General features: G+C 44.7%; 1 protein-coding gene and 1 non-coding gene across 2 annotated transcripts in view; one reads left to right on the plus strand and one right to left on the minus strand.

The window, feature by feature from the left end:
* Positions 1-15,568, minus strand: part of RRAGD (Ras related GTP binding D) — a 43,323-nt gene that overhangs the window by 25,882 nt on the left and 1,873 nt on the right. The gene's annotated exons all lie outside the window — the stretch shown is intronic.
* On the plus strand, positions 6,263-6,369 carry LOC111727702. Its single transcript, XR_002775186.1, has one exon. It is a non-coding gene; the product is annotated as a U6 spliceosomal RNA (small nuclear RNA).

Consider the following 15,568-nt stretch of genomic DNA (forward strand, 5'->3'; position numbering starts at 1 on the left):
TGAGACTCCACCTCAAAAAAAAAAAAAAAAAGTGGCAGTGTGTGAGGATATGGAGAAATTAGAACCTTCATACTCTGCTCATGGGAATGGAAAATGGTACACTATGAAAAAGAGTTTGGCAGTCCTCCAAAGGTTAAACAGAGAGCTACCATGAGACCCAGTAATCCCACACCTGTGAATATCCTCAAAAAAATGAAAACATGCCCAAGTAAGAACTTGTCCATAAATGTTCACAGCAGCATTATTTGTAACAGCCAAGAAGTGGAAACAAACCGAAGCGCACCAACTCACGGATGGATAAACAGAACGTGGTGTATCAATGCAGGTGGGTATCGCTCACCACAAAGATGAACCAAGTACTTATTTAAACTACAACGTGGAGGAACTTTGAAAACATCAGGCTAAGTGAAAGAAGCCTGACAGGAAAGGTCATATGGAATCATGTACATGAAACATCCAGAATACACACATACATGAAGACAAGGGCTAGAGAGAAGGGAAAGTGTCTCAGTCTAACCCTAATCCAACAGCGACTGAAAAGTAATCCTTCATTACCCTGGTGTAACTAATGATTTCCCCCCAAATCTCTTTAAGTGTCTAGAACCATGTGTGTGTGTTTTTTAGACAGTTTCACTCTGTTGCCAAGGTCAGTCTAGCTCACAGCAACCTCAAACTCCTGGGCTCATGTGATCATCCTGCCTCATCCTTCCAAGTAGCTGGGACTACAGGTGCCCACCACAACACCGGTTACTCTTTCCGTTTTTTAGTAGAGACGGGGGTCTCACTCTTGCTCAGGCTGGTCTTGAACTCCTGAATTCAAGTGATCTACCTGCCTCCAACTCCCAGAGTTCAGTGGTTTTCTTTGTACATTCACAAACATGTACAATCATGACCACTGTTTAATTCCAGAACGTTTTATCACTCTAGAGAAATCGAATATCAATTAATTTCCACCCGGCCTAAAACTCATGTTAATATCCAATAATATATTAATAAATTTCATTTACTGTATACAATATTTTAAGATTTGAATTTGTAGGTGGAGGTAAACATGCAAATTTTGGACAATATGATGACTGAATAAAGAAAAAGTAAGCAGGGACAGACGTGCACAGTGGACACGACTCCACTGTAAGCAACGTCTCCTACTTTACCCACGGACATTTTTCTGGATCAACTGAACACAATCCAACAAATTAATGATGATATACAAAGCAGTAATGTACAAGTAAACCATCCTAAAAGTCACCAGATTTCTTCTTTAACGGTGATTATATGCTATCCACTCACTGTATTGTCATTACAAGTCAATTTCAGCAAAGGCAAGGTATGAATTGAAAAAATAAGGGCTGGGCACAGTGGCTCACGCCTGGAATCCCAGCATTCTGGGAGCTCACAAGTTCGAGACCAGCCTGAGCCAGAGAGAGACCATGGCTCTAAAAGGCGTTTGTGTTGGGCACCTGTAGTCCCAGCTACTCGGGAGGCTAAGGCAAGAGAATCGCTTTCAGCCCAAGAGTCTGAGGTGCTGTGAGCTATGAGGCCATGGCACTCTATCAAGGGCGACTAAGGCAGACGATCTCCCAAAAAAAAAGAAAAGAAAAAAAATAGGAGCCCATCCTGGGAAAATAAAAAAGTAAAGAAAAAAGAAAACCACCCAATTTTTAAAATGGAGAGGAGCAAAAGATAGAAGAGACAATTCACCAAAAAAGATTCAAGGAAGGTAAATAAGCACACGAAAGATCTTCATGTAAATCAAAATCACAAGAGAACACCCCCACACACCACTTAATTCTAAAAATGAAGAGGACAGTAACAAGCGTTGTCAAGGCTGTGGAGGTGCTAGAACTCACATCCTTCACATCCACTGCTGGTGGCGATGTAAAGTGCAACTAAAGTGTAATAGTACAACTATTTTGGAAAGCAGTTTGGTTTCCTAAGAAGCTGAACATATATATATCCTATCAGCCCAGTCCTTCTGCTGCTAGGTATTTACCCAAGAGAAATGAAAGCATGTCTCCATACGGAACTTGTAACAAAGGCTCACAACAACTTTATTTGTAATAGTTGAAAGACTGGAAACAACCTAAATGTTCATCATGGTGAAGAGATAAGCAAATTGTGGTGTTTCTCAGAAATTAAAATAAATAAACTATTGATACCCATAACATAAATGAATCTTAAAATAATCATGCGGAGTTAAAGAAGCCAGTCAAACAAGGACATGTCCTATATAATTCCTTTCTCACAAAATTCTTTTTTAAAATATAAACTAATCAGAGAGTGACCTCCAGCTTCTAACTAGGAATCTTCATACTGTCAGCAATGAAAGAATTAAATATGGGTGATGCTGAGAAAGGCTTTTGTTCAGAAGTGTGCCCAGTGCCACACCGTGGAAAAAAGAGGTGAGTACAGGACTGGATTGAGTCTCCAAAGTTTCTCTGGGCGGGGTGGACACAGGTCAGGCCATTGGCTCCTCTTACACAGAAGCCAGTAAGAATAAAGGCATCACGTGGTGAGAGGATATACTGGTGGAGTATTTGGAGAATCCCAAGAAGTCCATACCTGGAACAAAAATAATGTTCATGGGCATTAAGAAGACAAGAGAAAGGGCAGACTCAACACCTTATCTCAAAAAAGCTACTCATGGACGGTGCCTGTGGCTCAAGGAGTAGGGTGCCGGCCCCATATACTGGGGTGGTGGGTTTGAGCCCAGCCCTGGCAAAAACTGCAAAAAAAAAAAAAGCTACTCATGAGGAATAGTTGGCCACTGCCTTATTTATTACAAAACAGAAATGTCTCATGGCTTTTTTTTATGTGTACCATAATTTGATGTACCAGAATTCATGAAAGCATATTTTTGTTGGACAGCCCTGATTTAACTAAGACTGGCTTGTGGCTAAATGAATATGACCGGGTTTTTGGATTTTGATAGTGATTCCAATTCAGTAAATCCTATCACTGTTTTCCCTTTCTAAAGATATGACTAGATTTAATTAGTAATGTTCAATTTTTCACAAAGATAAGAAATTGCCATCTCAAAATCTAAAAAAATTAAAAAATAAAACTGTAAACTAATCTATAGTGACAAATACATATAGTGTTAACATGAGTGGTTACCTGGGAGAAGGCAGGGCAGAGGGAGGGGCTCCTAAGGGAACAAGGAAACTTCTGGGGGTAAGGGATATGTGCTTTTTCTTGATTGAGGTGAAGTGACAGCTTCACAGCACAGGTGTGTACATATGTCAGACTTATGAAATACACAGGGCTGTTCAAAAAAGTATAACCTCAAGTACAAGAATAGAAACTTTCAGGGCTACAGTTGCTGTATTACCACCTTCAAAGTAGCAAGTGTTAGATCAATGCACAGCAGGGAGAAATGCCTTGGCCTGAGGAAGAACCCAGCAGATTAGGCAGACTATGCATGCGGATTTAAAGTAGTGCAGACTTTGGATGGAGTAGAGGAGGAGGGGGCAGGAAGCCTGAGTGTAAGCTAAGCATGCACCTAAGGAGGACAGTGTGCATCCAGTGAGAACTCACAGCAGCCACACGTGAGGTGCCACCATGCACAGGCCCTGTACTCAGCACTCTACACAGTCGTCCCATTCACACTCCTCGAATAGATATTCTTATGTCCATTTTACAGGTGAAGAAACTCATGCTCAGGAAGGTCAAATAACATTCAAACTGAAGGTCAGTCCACTCAGAGTCTACACGCTCTCTTTCTGCTGTCAACACTGCCTCCAATTAACGAGAGCAAAACTCCACATTAAATCATTTACAAATGCAAAAACCTTCACATGTTTATATGTGTCTTTCTTCCCAATTCATACTGCTATATTTAGGCACAGATTTCAGCTCACCTTCAGCAGGGTCTACAAGACAGTGTGGCCATGATCATCGATGCTGCTGCCCTGTAGAAGCTGGGCCTCCTCCTCCGGGATGGACGGCGGCTTGGGGAGGTGACAGACACCACAGAGAGGATGAAGCATATGTGCATATTTACACACACAGAGTGGCCAGGATGCCAAATGCACACACAGCTGTAACAGCACATACAGCTGAGAGTGTTTCCTTTCCCCTGCCTGCCTGGGCCACCTGCTGCCAACAGCAGGAAGGGCAGGCCAGGTCAGCAGGCACCCCGTCCACGCTGCCAAGACACACTACCACATGTAGCTGGGGGTGCACAGAAACACAGCAGGTGCCATGGTCTGCACTGGACATTTCTACAGAATTTTACCCCCCCCCCCAGGGAAAAACTCTAAGTCTGTCCCACATCTGTGGCATCTGGGCTAAGGGACCTGCCCAAGGCCACATGATTGGCATGTGGTAAAGTGCTCACCCAGAGTTTCAGCCACCAGCCAGCTTTCCCGGCAGTCTAACCAACATATCTCATGAATTAAAATGTACACGGGACCATCTCTTTGAGGTGGTCCAAGAAACGGCCTCATTCCAGCTGAGATCTATGGTCTCCAACCTTAAGTCATATCACATTAGTCATCATAAAATCAATCAGTGGGCATTTAACAGCAACAGCATTAAACATCAACAAAGAAATAAAAAAGGAAACTAGAAAATAACCAAGTACATCAAGCATAAGAGCAAATACTGCTTAGTGAAACTTTCAGGTTTATTTACACGTGTATGGGTGCTGGTTTGTAATATAAACTTTTTATACTGTGGGCCACAGTATAAAATTATAGGCCACAATTTTAGATCAGGAAAGGTTTCTTTCCTATCAGAAAGGGATTGCTTTCTGGCAGGTCTACCTCTGATCCTCAACCTTCCCTCAAGGGTCTCTGTTGGAGCAGCCTCAGAGCCTGGGCAGTTTGGTGGGGAGAGCATCAGACTTTCCATTTGAGGGTCCAGGGTTCAAGGTGCTGCCCAGGCACTAAGAAAAGAAACCCCACGGAGAACAGGCCCTGTTCAACAGGAGTTGCCCGATACAACAGGACAAGGCTGGCTCTCCCCAAAGCTTCCCACTGCCCAGTGTCTCAGGCCTTCTGAGAGAAAGGTGAAAGCCTAAGAGAGGACACAGATGAAGGGTGACAGCTGCCCTGAAAGGGGCACTCAAAGGACAAGTCTTTTTTTTTTTTTTTTTTGAGACAGAGCCTCAAGCTGTCACCCTAGGTAGAGTGCCAAGGCTTCACTGCTCACAGCAGCCTCCAACTCCTGGGCTCAAGCGAGTCTCCTGCCTCAGCCTCCCAAGTAGCTGGGACCACAGGCCCCTGCCACAACGCCCGGCTATTTTTTGGGTGCAGCCATTATTGTTTGGCGAGTCCGGGCTGGATTCGAACCTGCCACCTTAGGTGTATGTGGCTGGCACTTAGCCGCTTGAGCCACAGGCGCCAAGCCGGGACAAGTCTTTAAAAATCCACTACAGGAGGCTCCCTTTCAAAATGCCAAGGGAATCTGGAGGGAGCTGCTAAAGTGAGGTGAAATTCACAATAAGGCAGTTTGTTTTCATTTCGGCCGAGTGTGAGGATGCAAACACAAAGATCAGCTGCATGCAGGGCTCGCTGGGGCTAGGTGTCCCAGATGGTGAGTGAGGGCTCAAGTACTACCTACACCCCAAACAGGTACATGACGGGACAGCTACGGGAGAGGTGATCCAGGGAGGACTGGCAGAGGAGCTGCAATGAGGTGCAGTCTGAGGGCAGCAGGAGCCAACCACAGTCCAGGGCCTTCCACAGCATTTAGAGCAAGCCCAGATGCCTTCCTGTCCCATAGGCACTGCACCTGCCTCGCCTTCCCCACTGGCCCCTTTCCTCCTGCCCCTCCCTCCACCTGGAAGGCCTGGCTCCTTCTCCCACTCAGCCCAACCCCAAGGTTGCCTCTTCAGATCTAGTCAGGCCCTTGATATCATTTCCTAAGCCAAAACCCTGTGCCTTTCCACTAGTCGTCTTATCCACTGTCCCTTACAGACACACAGGCAGACTGCACTGTGGCATTGGCCTGAGTTCAGTAAAGGCCTCTGAATCAACCAGCTGAGGAGCAAGGTAACAGGTCAGCTCACAGAGGAGATGCCAGAAAGTCTGGGTTTCCCTCTGAAAGCCATAAGGAATTTACCAGGGACTAAGGAGACACTAACATATCAGATTTACACTTGAAGAAATTCACTCCAGGAATGGACTCCCTAGACAGGGCTGGCGGAGGAGTTAGAAGGTTGTTCCAAAACACAGACAGATGAGATGAGAAATGACAGAACTAAGTCACAGGCTGTGGAAACAAGTAGAAGAAATGGTCTCATAAGAAGCTCAAATCAGTGCTTGCTTTGGCAGCCCATATACTAAAATTGGAAGGATACAGAGAAGATTAGCATGGCCCCTGCTCAAGGATGACACGCAAATTCGTGAAGCGTTCCATATTTTTAATGTACTCAGCCCTACTATGAAATGGATTTATAGCTTTCATAGGAAAGCTATAACCCAATTTTAGCCCAAGAATATGGGGAGAGGGGAGAGGGAGGGGAGGGGAGGGAGGAGGGTCGGTGGAGGGAGGGTGATTGGTGGGATCACACCTATGGTTCATCCTATAAGGGTACATGTGAATCTCTCTAAATGTAGAATATAAATGTCTTAACACAGTAACTAAGAAAATGACATAAAAAAAAAAAAAGAAAATGACATGAAGGCTATGTTAACCAGTTGGATGAAAGTATTTCAAACTGTATATAGAAACAGTACACTGTACCCCATGATAGTATTAATGTACACAGCTATGATTTAAAAAAAAAAAAAAAAAAGAAGAAGAAGCAGCAGCTCTAATCAATGGCCAACTGGACGTGAGGGTCGAGGGAGAATGGCAGTCCATCCGCCAAGAAGGTAGAGGGAAGAGGCTAAGCTGGGCTCGCTGGCTCCTGTGATCCTGTGATCCTAGCACTCTGGGAGGCTGAGGTGGATGGATTGCCTGAGCTCAGCTCAAGACCAGCCTGAGCAAGAGCGATACCCCATCTCTAAAAAGCAGCCCAGCGTTGTGGCAGGTGCCTGTAGTCTCAGCTACTAGGGAGGCTGAGGCAGGAGGATAGCTTGAGCCCAGCAGGAATTTGAGGTTGCTGTGAACTGTGACACCACAGCACTCTACCCAGGGTGACAGAGTGAGACTTGTCTCAAAAAAAAAAAAAAAAGAAAGAAAGAAAGAAATATGGACTTGTTGAGTTGTGGGGCTCACATGAGGAAGGGTGCAGAGCCTCAGATGGGAGACAGACACACACAGCTGCAATGGGAGTCTGGTTGTGCCTGACTGCCCTTCTCCACCCCACCCCAGTGTCTGAAGAGAGCAGACACCTGTGAGTTTTAGCTGTGGCCACTGCAAAATGCTCAAACCCACTCCAGTCTTTCCTCAACCAGCAGTACTGACAACTCACACAGTTGGCAGTGTGAGCTCTGATCCTTACAGATGCAAAAACTGACAGACGCAAAAACCTGACATTCCAGTACTGATAAATGGGCATGTGGTCCTCCCCAAGCAAGGGGCGGAGGGTGTGCCACGGAAGCCTCTGCAGCTGACCGCCTCCTTAGGTTGACCTAATTCTCACAGACCGGACATGTGCCACATTAGGCATCAGCACAGTAGGCCTCCTTCCTTATGCTGACCACCTCCCTGTGTTGACGGGTTTGTTACAGTCCCTAGAGTGGTCAACTTACAGAGGTCCTGCTACACTGTACACAGTACACTTAAAAATTTATCGGGAGAATAGATCTCATATTAGGTGTTCTTATCACAATAAAATGTTTACAAACTGTCAAGAGGTAAAGAGGGGAGGCCCTGAACAGTGCCTCATTCCTGTAACCTCAGCACTCTGGGAGGCCTTGAGCTCAGGAGTTCAGGACCAGCCTGAGCAAGAGAGAGACCCCATCTCTACCGAAAGTAAAAAAACTCCCCAGGTGCGTGTAGTTCCAGTTACTCAAGATGCTGAGGCAGGAGGATTGCTTAAGCCCAGAAGTTTGAGGTTGCTATGAGCTGTAACACCATGGTACTCTACTCAGGGTGACAACTGAGACTCTGTCTCGAAAAAAAGAGGTAAAGAGGGGGTAAACGCACCCATGAGAAGGTATTTATGGTGCATCTAAGCAAAGGAGTGAAGGACATGTTACAATATGCCAAATTGGCACAAATGTTATTTTGAATTAAAAATATTGGAGAAATTGTAGCCCCAGAAAGAGCTGGCTGAACTGCCTCGTCCTGCACACGGCAAGCCCCAAAGATTCCTCAGGGACCCACCCCATGCCAGGGAGAGAAAGTAACTCTAATCCCTCAACATGGGGAACCAGGCTGCACCTAACAGCAACCCTGATCTTCCACCAGTTTTACACCCTGGGTATGTCTCTTTTGACTACTCCAGAAAATTTAACGCCCTAGCCCGATTTTCTTTGTTCTGTCATTTCTTCTCAAATTTGTCATTCTTTGCCTGAAAAGTATAAAAGCATCTTGCTTTGGCCACTTCTTAAGACTTCGCTTTTTGGGAGGGTTTTTGTTTTGTTTTGTTCTTTGAGACAGAGTCTCACTTTGTCCCCCTTGATAGAGTGCTGTGGCATCATAGCTCACAGAAACTCATACTCTTGGGCTCAAATGATTCTCTTGCCTCAGCCTCCTAAGTAGCTGGGACTACAGGTGCCCGCCACAATGCCTGGCTATTTTTAGAGATGGGGGTCTCACTCTTACTCAGGGTGGTTTTGAACTCCTGAGCTTTAGGGAATCCACCCACTTCAGCCTTCCAGAGTCCTGGGATGACAGGTGTGAGTCACCACATCCAGCAAGACTTCACTCTCTTGTGAAGATTCCCATGTACAAGCAAAACTGAAGAAATCTGTACCCTTTTCTCTTGTTAATCCACCTGGCGTTAGTTTGGTTTCCAGATCCAGCCAAGGAGCAGACAGGCATTTGCAAGGGATTGGAAATGAGAGAGCCTTTAGGCTGGTGGGAGCCTACATCCCGCAACACAGTCACTGTTACCTGGAGATCTATTATTATGTGCATATGGGCCATGGATGATGATAGACTTACTGATTTTAATTGTTCTTTATTTTCTCCATAAACATTAATGTGGCCTTTTGCCGTTTTTTTCCCCATATGGGCTATATTTGAAGAATGAAAAGAAGTTGTCATTTGAAAGGGTATTAAGCTGTGGAAGTGACTTGTCTTTCTGTAAAATTTTAATATTATGTACTAAAGGGATCTTTTTTTTTTCTTTTAGTCTAAACTTTGGCTTTGGTAGCCTCCAAACCACACAGTATGGAATGATACAAAAATACCAGTCTGTAGCTTAATCAAATTAAAATTGTTGTATAAAAGAAAACAAACTGCGGCCTAGTGCTTACCACAACAAACACTCAATAGATACCTATTTGTTGGGAAGAGTAAACCAAAGTGACTGAGCAGAATTTGAAGCTAAACTAACCGAAGCTTTAAAAAGAAACTTGTCTGACTTTGGCCTAGGTCAGCACTTGGAACTGGCTATCAAGAAGATCAGTTTTATGTCTAGGTAAAGCCAGCCTTCTGTGTCAGAGTCCTGTCAATATCCAAATTCCGCACATAGTCCAGTTCTAGAGCTAAATTGTGAAAGACCTCAGGGAAACTCCTCTCCAGAGGAGCAGTGCTCTGGAGAGGGCTCATCTGATTGGGCCATTAACCAATCTTTAGCACCTGCAGATTCCTTAATCCAGAATTATCCAATGACCAGCAGAGCCAGGTCAAAACTAACAGGCCCTTGTAAATGGAGAAGGCAGAGAGAGAAAGGAGGATTTACACGTAAGAGCAGGGCTGCCTGGAACCAGGCTAGGCTGCTCTGTGGGTTAGGAATGCTTACAACAAAGAAGGAACAAGAAACCAGGAAATGGGAATTGACCACTCCTAACACAATTCTTGGAGAGCGTTAGCCCCACCTTCTGGAGCTTAAGCAGTCTCTCCAGGGACAATGAGACATCCTATGAAATGCACTTCATGAATTCTGTGCATTATACTTCTGAGAGCTATTATAATTAAGGAAGTTCGCTAAGAAGTAACAATTTTGAAGAGGCCCCAAACAGGAAAATACAACAATTTAATAAAATAACTAGGGTAACATGATGACAAAACAATGCCACATGGAATGGCTGAAAAAGTACTGGGTTTAATGTCAGAATGGGGTTCAGTCCCAGCTCTGCCATTTACTAGCTGTGTGACCTCATACATGCCCCCCAACCCAGGAGTCTTGGTTGGTGCAGGCATACATGCGGGCACACACGCTCCTTTTTTTCCCCTCTCAATCCTAGGCAACTGAGAGGGTCTTGGTGGAATGTGATCCAGGGACAGGCTCACTCAGTCTTAAGGGAGAGTCTGAACTTCTGTGCTATTAGTATTCTGTTCTGTCAAAAAAGGCTTAAGGGTCTACATACTTAATGGTTTTTGGAAGAGGACTCTGCTTTGTTTCTATGTGGAACATTATCTGTGGCTCCTTTAAATTTTTAGAGCTTGTGTTGATCAACAAACAGAACTACATGCAAGACTCAGGAGTTCAATAAGAAATTCCATATGAATAACAATACTAGCAAGAAAATATGCAAAAAGCACAAAGATTCATGGTCCATAGTTAACTACTCAGTAAGGAGAATTAAGTGCAAACAGAGTATCAGTATATGTTTTCAAAGATGATTATTTATGTCTGAAAACCCAATCTTTCTCTGTAAAGTCCTCTCAAATCATACTGGCAGGTAACTAAAAAAAAACAGGACAGATACGATGTACAAATATTTCCTTAACACACGTATACAACATTTCCTTGTGTCTGTTTTAGAGAAGCTCCTATAAGGGAAAAATGAGGCCAGGCGAGGTGGCTCACACCTGTAACCCTAACACTCTGGGAGGCAAAGGTGGGTGGACTGGTTGAGCTCAGATGTTCAAGACTAGCCTGAGCAAAAGTGAGACCCCCACCCTACTAAAAATAGATAATAGCCAACATGGTGGTATACAGGTGGCCTGTACCAGTTACTTCGGTGGCTGAGGCAAGAGGTTCACTAGAGCCCAAGAATTTGAGGTTGCTATGAGCTATGATGCCATGGTACTTTACCCAGGGTGACAAGAGACTCTGTCTCAACAAATAAATAAAAAGAAAGAAAGAAAATGTTTCAAACTCACAGCCACATCTCTCACCTAGAACTTGTTGTTTCTGCCTCTTATTTCCATTAGACTTTCCTCTGTCTAATATTAAAATGGGAGATTTCTTTAAAAAGTATAGAATCAAGATGCTATGATTCTCCCAATGAATAAAGATATTTATAAAACATCTGGCATAAATATATGCTCTCTAAATACAGGTACTTGGAAAAGTACTTGTCTAGGGTGTGCCTTTGGTTGCACCATTTTTAACTATTCTCTAGTCCAACCTATTCCAATTCTTCTGAATCTCTGTATTACAGGACCAGAAGAAATCCAAGGAATTAGCTGTGGTGAGTGCTGTAGTCAGCCAAGCTCTTTTTGGACAAGGAATTATGAGGAAAGGGGCTTACATCACTACACTTAACCTTCATTCTTCTAAACCTGCTCACTTGGCTCAGCGCCTGTGGCTCAAACGGCTAAGGCACCAGCCACATACACCTGAGCTGGCGGATTCGAATCCAGCCTGGGCCTGCCAAACAATGACGGCTGCAACCAAAAAATAGCCAGGCGTCGTGGCAGGCGCCTGTAGTCCCAGCTACTTGGGAGGCAGAGACAGGAGACTTGCTAGAGCCCAGGAGTTGGAGGTTGCTGTGAGCTGTGATGCCATGGCACTCTACCCGGGGAACAGCTTAAGGCTCTATCTCAAAAAATAAATAGATAAATAAAAAATAAATACTTGATCATAATTTTTTAAAAAAGGCAGAGACAGGAGACTCCCTTGAGCCCAGGAGTTGGAGGTTGCTGTGAGCTGTGATGCCATGGCACTCTACCCAGGGCGACAGCTTAAGGCTCTGTCTCTAAATAAATAAATAAATAAATAAACCTGCTCACTTACAGCTTACTATGTGCCCTCAGAAAACGCCTCTGGTAACTCTCAGGTATGGTTTCAGTATCAGGAGAATAATTATCTTATTCTCAGTGAACAATGAAAAGGTGAATTAACAAAAAGAAAAGCTGATGCTAATGATTAATAGATGTGAACTGTCAGACTCACCCCATCTGCACTGTTCAGGGAAGTGTCACCTGCTGCCACTAGACCCTTCACTCTCCAGTAACCACTTAAACTGTCCCCTCCTCAGATGCAAAGGGTGTGCACAAGCTGCTGTGACAACAAAGACTCAACTGACAGGGGACTGTGGGGAAGCTGTGTTTAACCATGTCTTCCCTAAAAGGACTTGGAGAAAAAAATTTCATTTTCTGAATAAACATGATCTTTTAACCACTTTCCTTATTATTATAGTTCTTAAAGCACAGTAATTTACTAAAAGATTTAAAGTCTATTATCTTTGGTACAACTGTTTTTAATGGCTTAATCACTGTGTCCTCTCTGGGGTTTTATCAAGAGTGTGAGGGCTAACAGTGAGACTCACCTCATCTGTAATTACCAACAAAAAAGGGTTGAGAGGTGCCCAAATCTATCTCAACAGACCTAAAGTGCCTGAGAACACACTCCTGCTATTCATGAATAAAATACAGACAGGAAGCCTGAGAAGTGCAATTTGAGTCTCACCTTAGCTGCACTATGTTTTCAAACTTAGCCTGATGTGGCAAAACTCACAAGGCACTCGGTTTTAAAAAGAAATCAGAGGTTCCTTTACTAGTCTTCTAGACCGAGGGAAAGGAAAATCTCATTTCGAATCCACCTTAAGGCCACTTTTCTACCACAGTTCCTGACAAACTACAACTTACCTGGTCGTGCTGGTGGGTCCTGTATCCCACCTCGGGCATCCCACCTGGGAGGGCAGATCTCTGAACCTCATGGATAACCCCCAGGTCTCCACCAAGTGCAGGCACTAGGTAGAGATCTCTGAACCTCATGGAAAACCCCCAGGTCCACCAAGTGCAGGCACTAGGTAGAGATCTCTGAACCTCATGGAAAACCCCCAGGTCCACCAAGTGCAAGCACTAGGTGGAGATCTCTGAACCTCATGGAAAAAGCCCCAGGTCTCCACCAAGTGCAGGCACTAAGACCATTAGGAAGAAAATGTTCTGATAAAGATTGCACAGCAAAGCTTAAAACCTGCAAGGGTAAGGTGACCAGACATCTCGCTTTTGACGGGACAGTCCCAATTTTTAACAATTTGTCCCGCATCCTGCGGCATTTAAAAAAAGTCCCGATTTTTGGAAAGAATGCATGACAAGCTAGGGAACGACAAGCTAGGGAACGTGGGAGAACAGGAAGGGAATATATGGTTTTTGGCTGCCATGTGGCTATTTCGCCAGGATATGAGTTTTATATTATTTTTCTTAATTTTATAATGTTAAACTTTAATAATAACAAATAATTGTTGAGAACTGATTATGGAGAACTGCTTATCAAAGTTTGCATTGTTGTCAGGCGCCCCCCAGCGCCCCCCACTTCGTCAATGGTGTCCCACTTTACCAATGTTAAAATCTGGTCACCTTATGCAAGGGGGAAAAGGTTCATTAGAAAAACACTTTGCTCACGGTTCAAAGTGCACCATATCCATCTTTTCTCAGAATAAGTATCTTTTTTCACATTCAATTTCTTAAGTTTGAGAGTAGGTAAACGTGAATTTTACTTTTGGTAAATTGTAACGCAACATGTACCCCAGCCTTCTGAAGAGCACAGGAAGGGAAGTCACAACTCCCAGCCACCCCCCTCCCAAATCCCGACTCCTGGGAACATATCTGTTGGCCTGACAATTGTGAGAGCCAAACTAGCTCCATTTTGTTGTTTACAGCACAAGCCCCATTCCCAGCTGTTTACAGCACAAGCCCCATTCCTGGCTGTTTACCGCATAGCCCTTCCGCCCCAACCTCTGCCAGTGAAACCTGCAGGGCCACTCCCTGCTGCCTTCCCCCACCCCAGGTTGCACAGCCACTGCACTGTAAACTGAGTCACCTTAGGCAAATAGCTGCTATAATAAACAGTAAGTTTCTATTACCTTGAAATACAGGTAATCAGGTTGCACCAACTCTAGCCCCCGGTTAAGGGACCCTCCACCCCTCACCTGTACCAATCCAAATTCACCTTTACTAGTGAAATCATCAGCTACCAATGCAAATCCTCCTTTACTTCCTCCTTTACTAATGAAATCACCAACCCCCAATGAAAAGTGTACTCGTACTGGACCCTACCCCTCTTGCTTTCTGTACCCATAAAAACTTCCTCCACCCCGGGTTCTGGTTCTCTGGGCCTCTGGGCCGTCCCAGCCTGCATGCTGGGAGGGTCCAGACCGGTCTGAAATAAATCTCACCTTATGCCCTTTACATCGGAGGTGTCTCAAGTTTGTCTGTTTGGGCTATTTGGGGAGGATTTCTCGGACCCAACACAATCTTCAGGGATAGTCCTTGCTGGAGCTGCTCACTGGGGAGCCTACTTGCCCCAGTAGAAAGCAAATGTTCTGATAAAGATAGTGCAGCAATGCCTAAACCCCCCAAATCAAAGGCAGGGTCACCTGGAAAGAGGCCAGAAGAGCAGAGCGGATGTGGGAGAAGCAGATTCCGGTCACAGCAGGACCAGTTTTGAGAGATCGGGTTTAGGTGGTGCTTGCCAGGACAAGCATTAATGCATTGCTCTTCTCCCACATAAATACACACACTCAATCCTTCATAACAAGATTTCAGGCTGATCCCAAGAACTCACAGCAGGAGGATTTTACTACATCAACAGCACCAGTTACAGGCAGGTTTGCAGGGTGGTAGCAGAAAGGGAGCCTCCAAGTCTGGGCTCTGGGGAAGCCCTTTGTTCAGGGAATCCCACCCCCGCAAGCAGAGCTTTAATTTTACTTAAAATCCCCAAATCAAATTTTAAGATTGCCCCTTAACCAGCTACAGAATAAGCAAACAGGTCCCGTGCTTTTCTTAGACTCTCTCAGTCCCCCAGAACAATATCAAACCACAGATCTTTCCCTCCGGATATGGCCCCTTTCTTCTTCTTTTTTCTTTTTTTTCAAAAGAGTATCCCACACACACTATTGTGTATCTACAAGTTCAAATACCTTGCAAATACATTCCGATTCTACATCTCTCCCAGTTACCAAAGAATCTGGGAGGAGCTAACAAATGCAATTTGAATAATAATGAAGCCAACGGGACAACTTAACCCCGGAAGGTAGCCCTTGAAGATGCCAGGAAAAGACCGAAAGCCTTTATCTACAAAATCGTGGGCCAGTGGTCAGCTGTGGGACCAATTACCAAGAGTGCAGAAGACAGAAGTACACAGGCACACATCACTTAACCAAATGCGGAATTAACACGAGTCCTCCAGGAGAGAAGACGCGAAGAAAAAGGGTGACCTGGAAAGCTGCTTTCATCTGCCAGGCACAAGGCATAGCTAACTTCATTCTCCTTCTGGTTCACTCAAGTATTGCCTGCCAAGATGTAAAATGCTGGCTCTGCGCCTATAGCTCAACCGGCCAAGGCGCCAGCCACGTACACCTAAGGTGGCGGGTTCGAATCCCCAGCCCGG

The sequence above is a fragment of the Otolemur garnettii genome, unplaced genomic scaffold, assembly GCF_000181295.1.
Source record: "Otolemur garnettii isolate 467f Iridium unplaced genomic scaffold, OtoGar3 scaffold00118, whole genome shotgun sequence".
Lineage (NCBI taxonomy): Eukaryota > Metazoa > Chordata > Mammalia > Primates > Galagidae > Otolemur > Otolemur garnettii.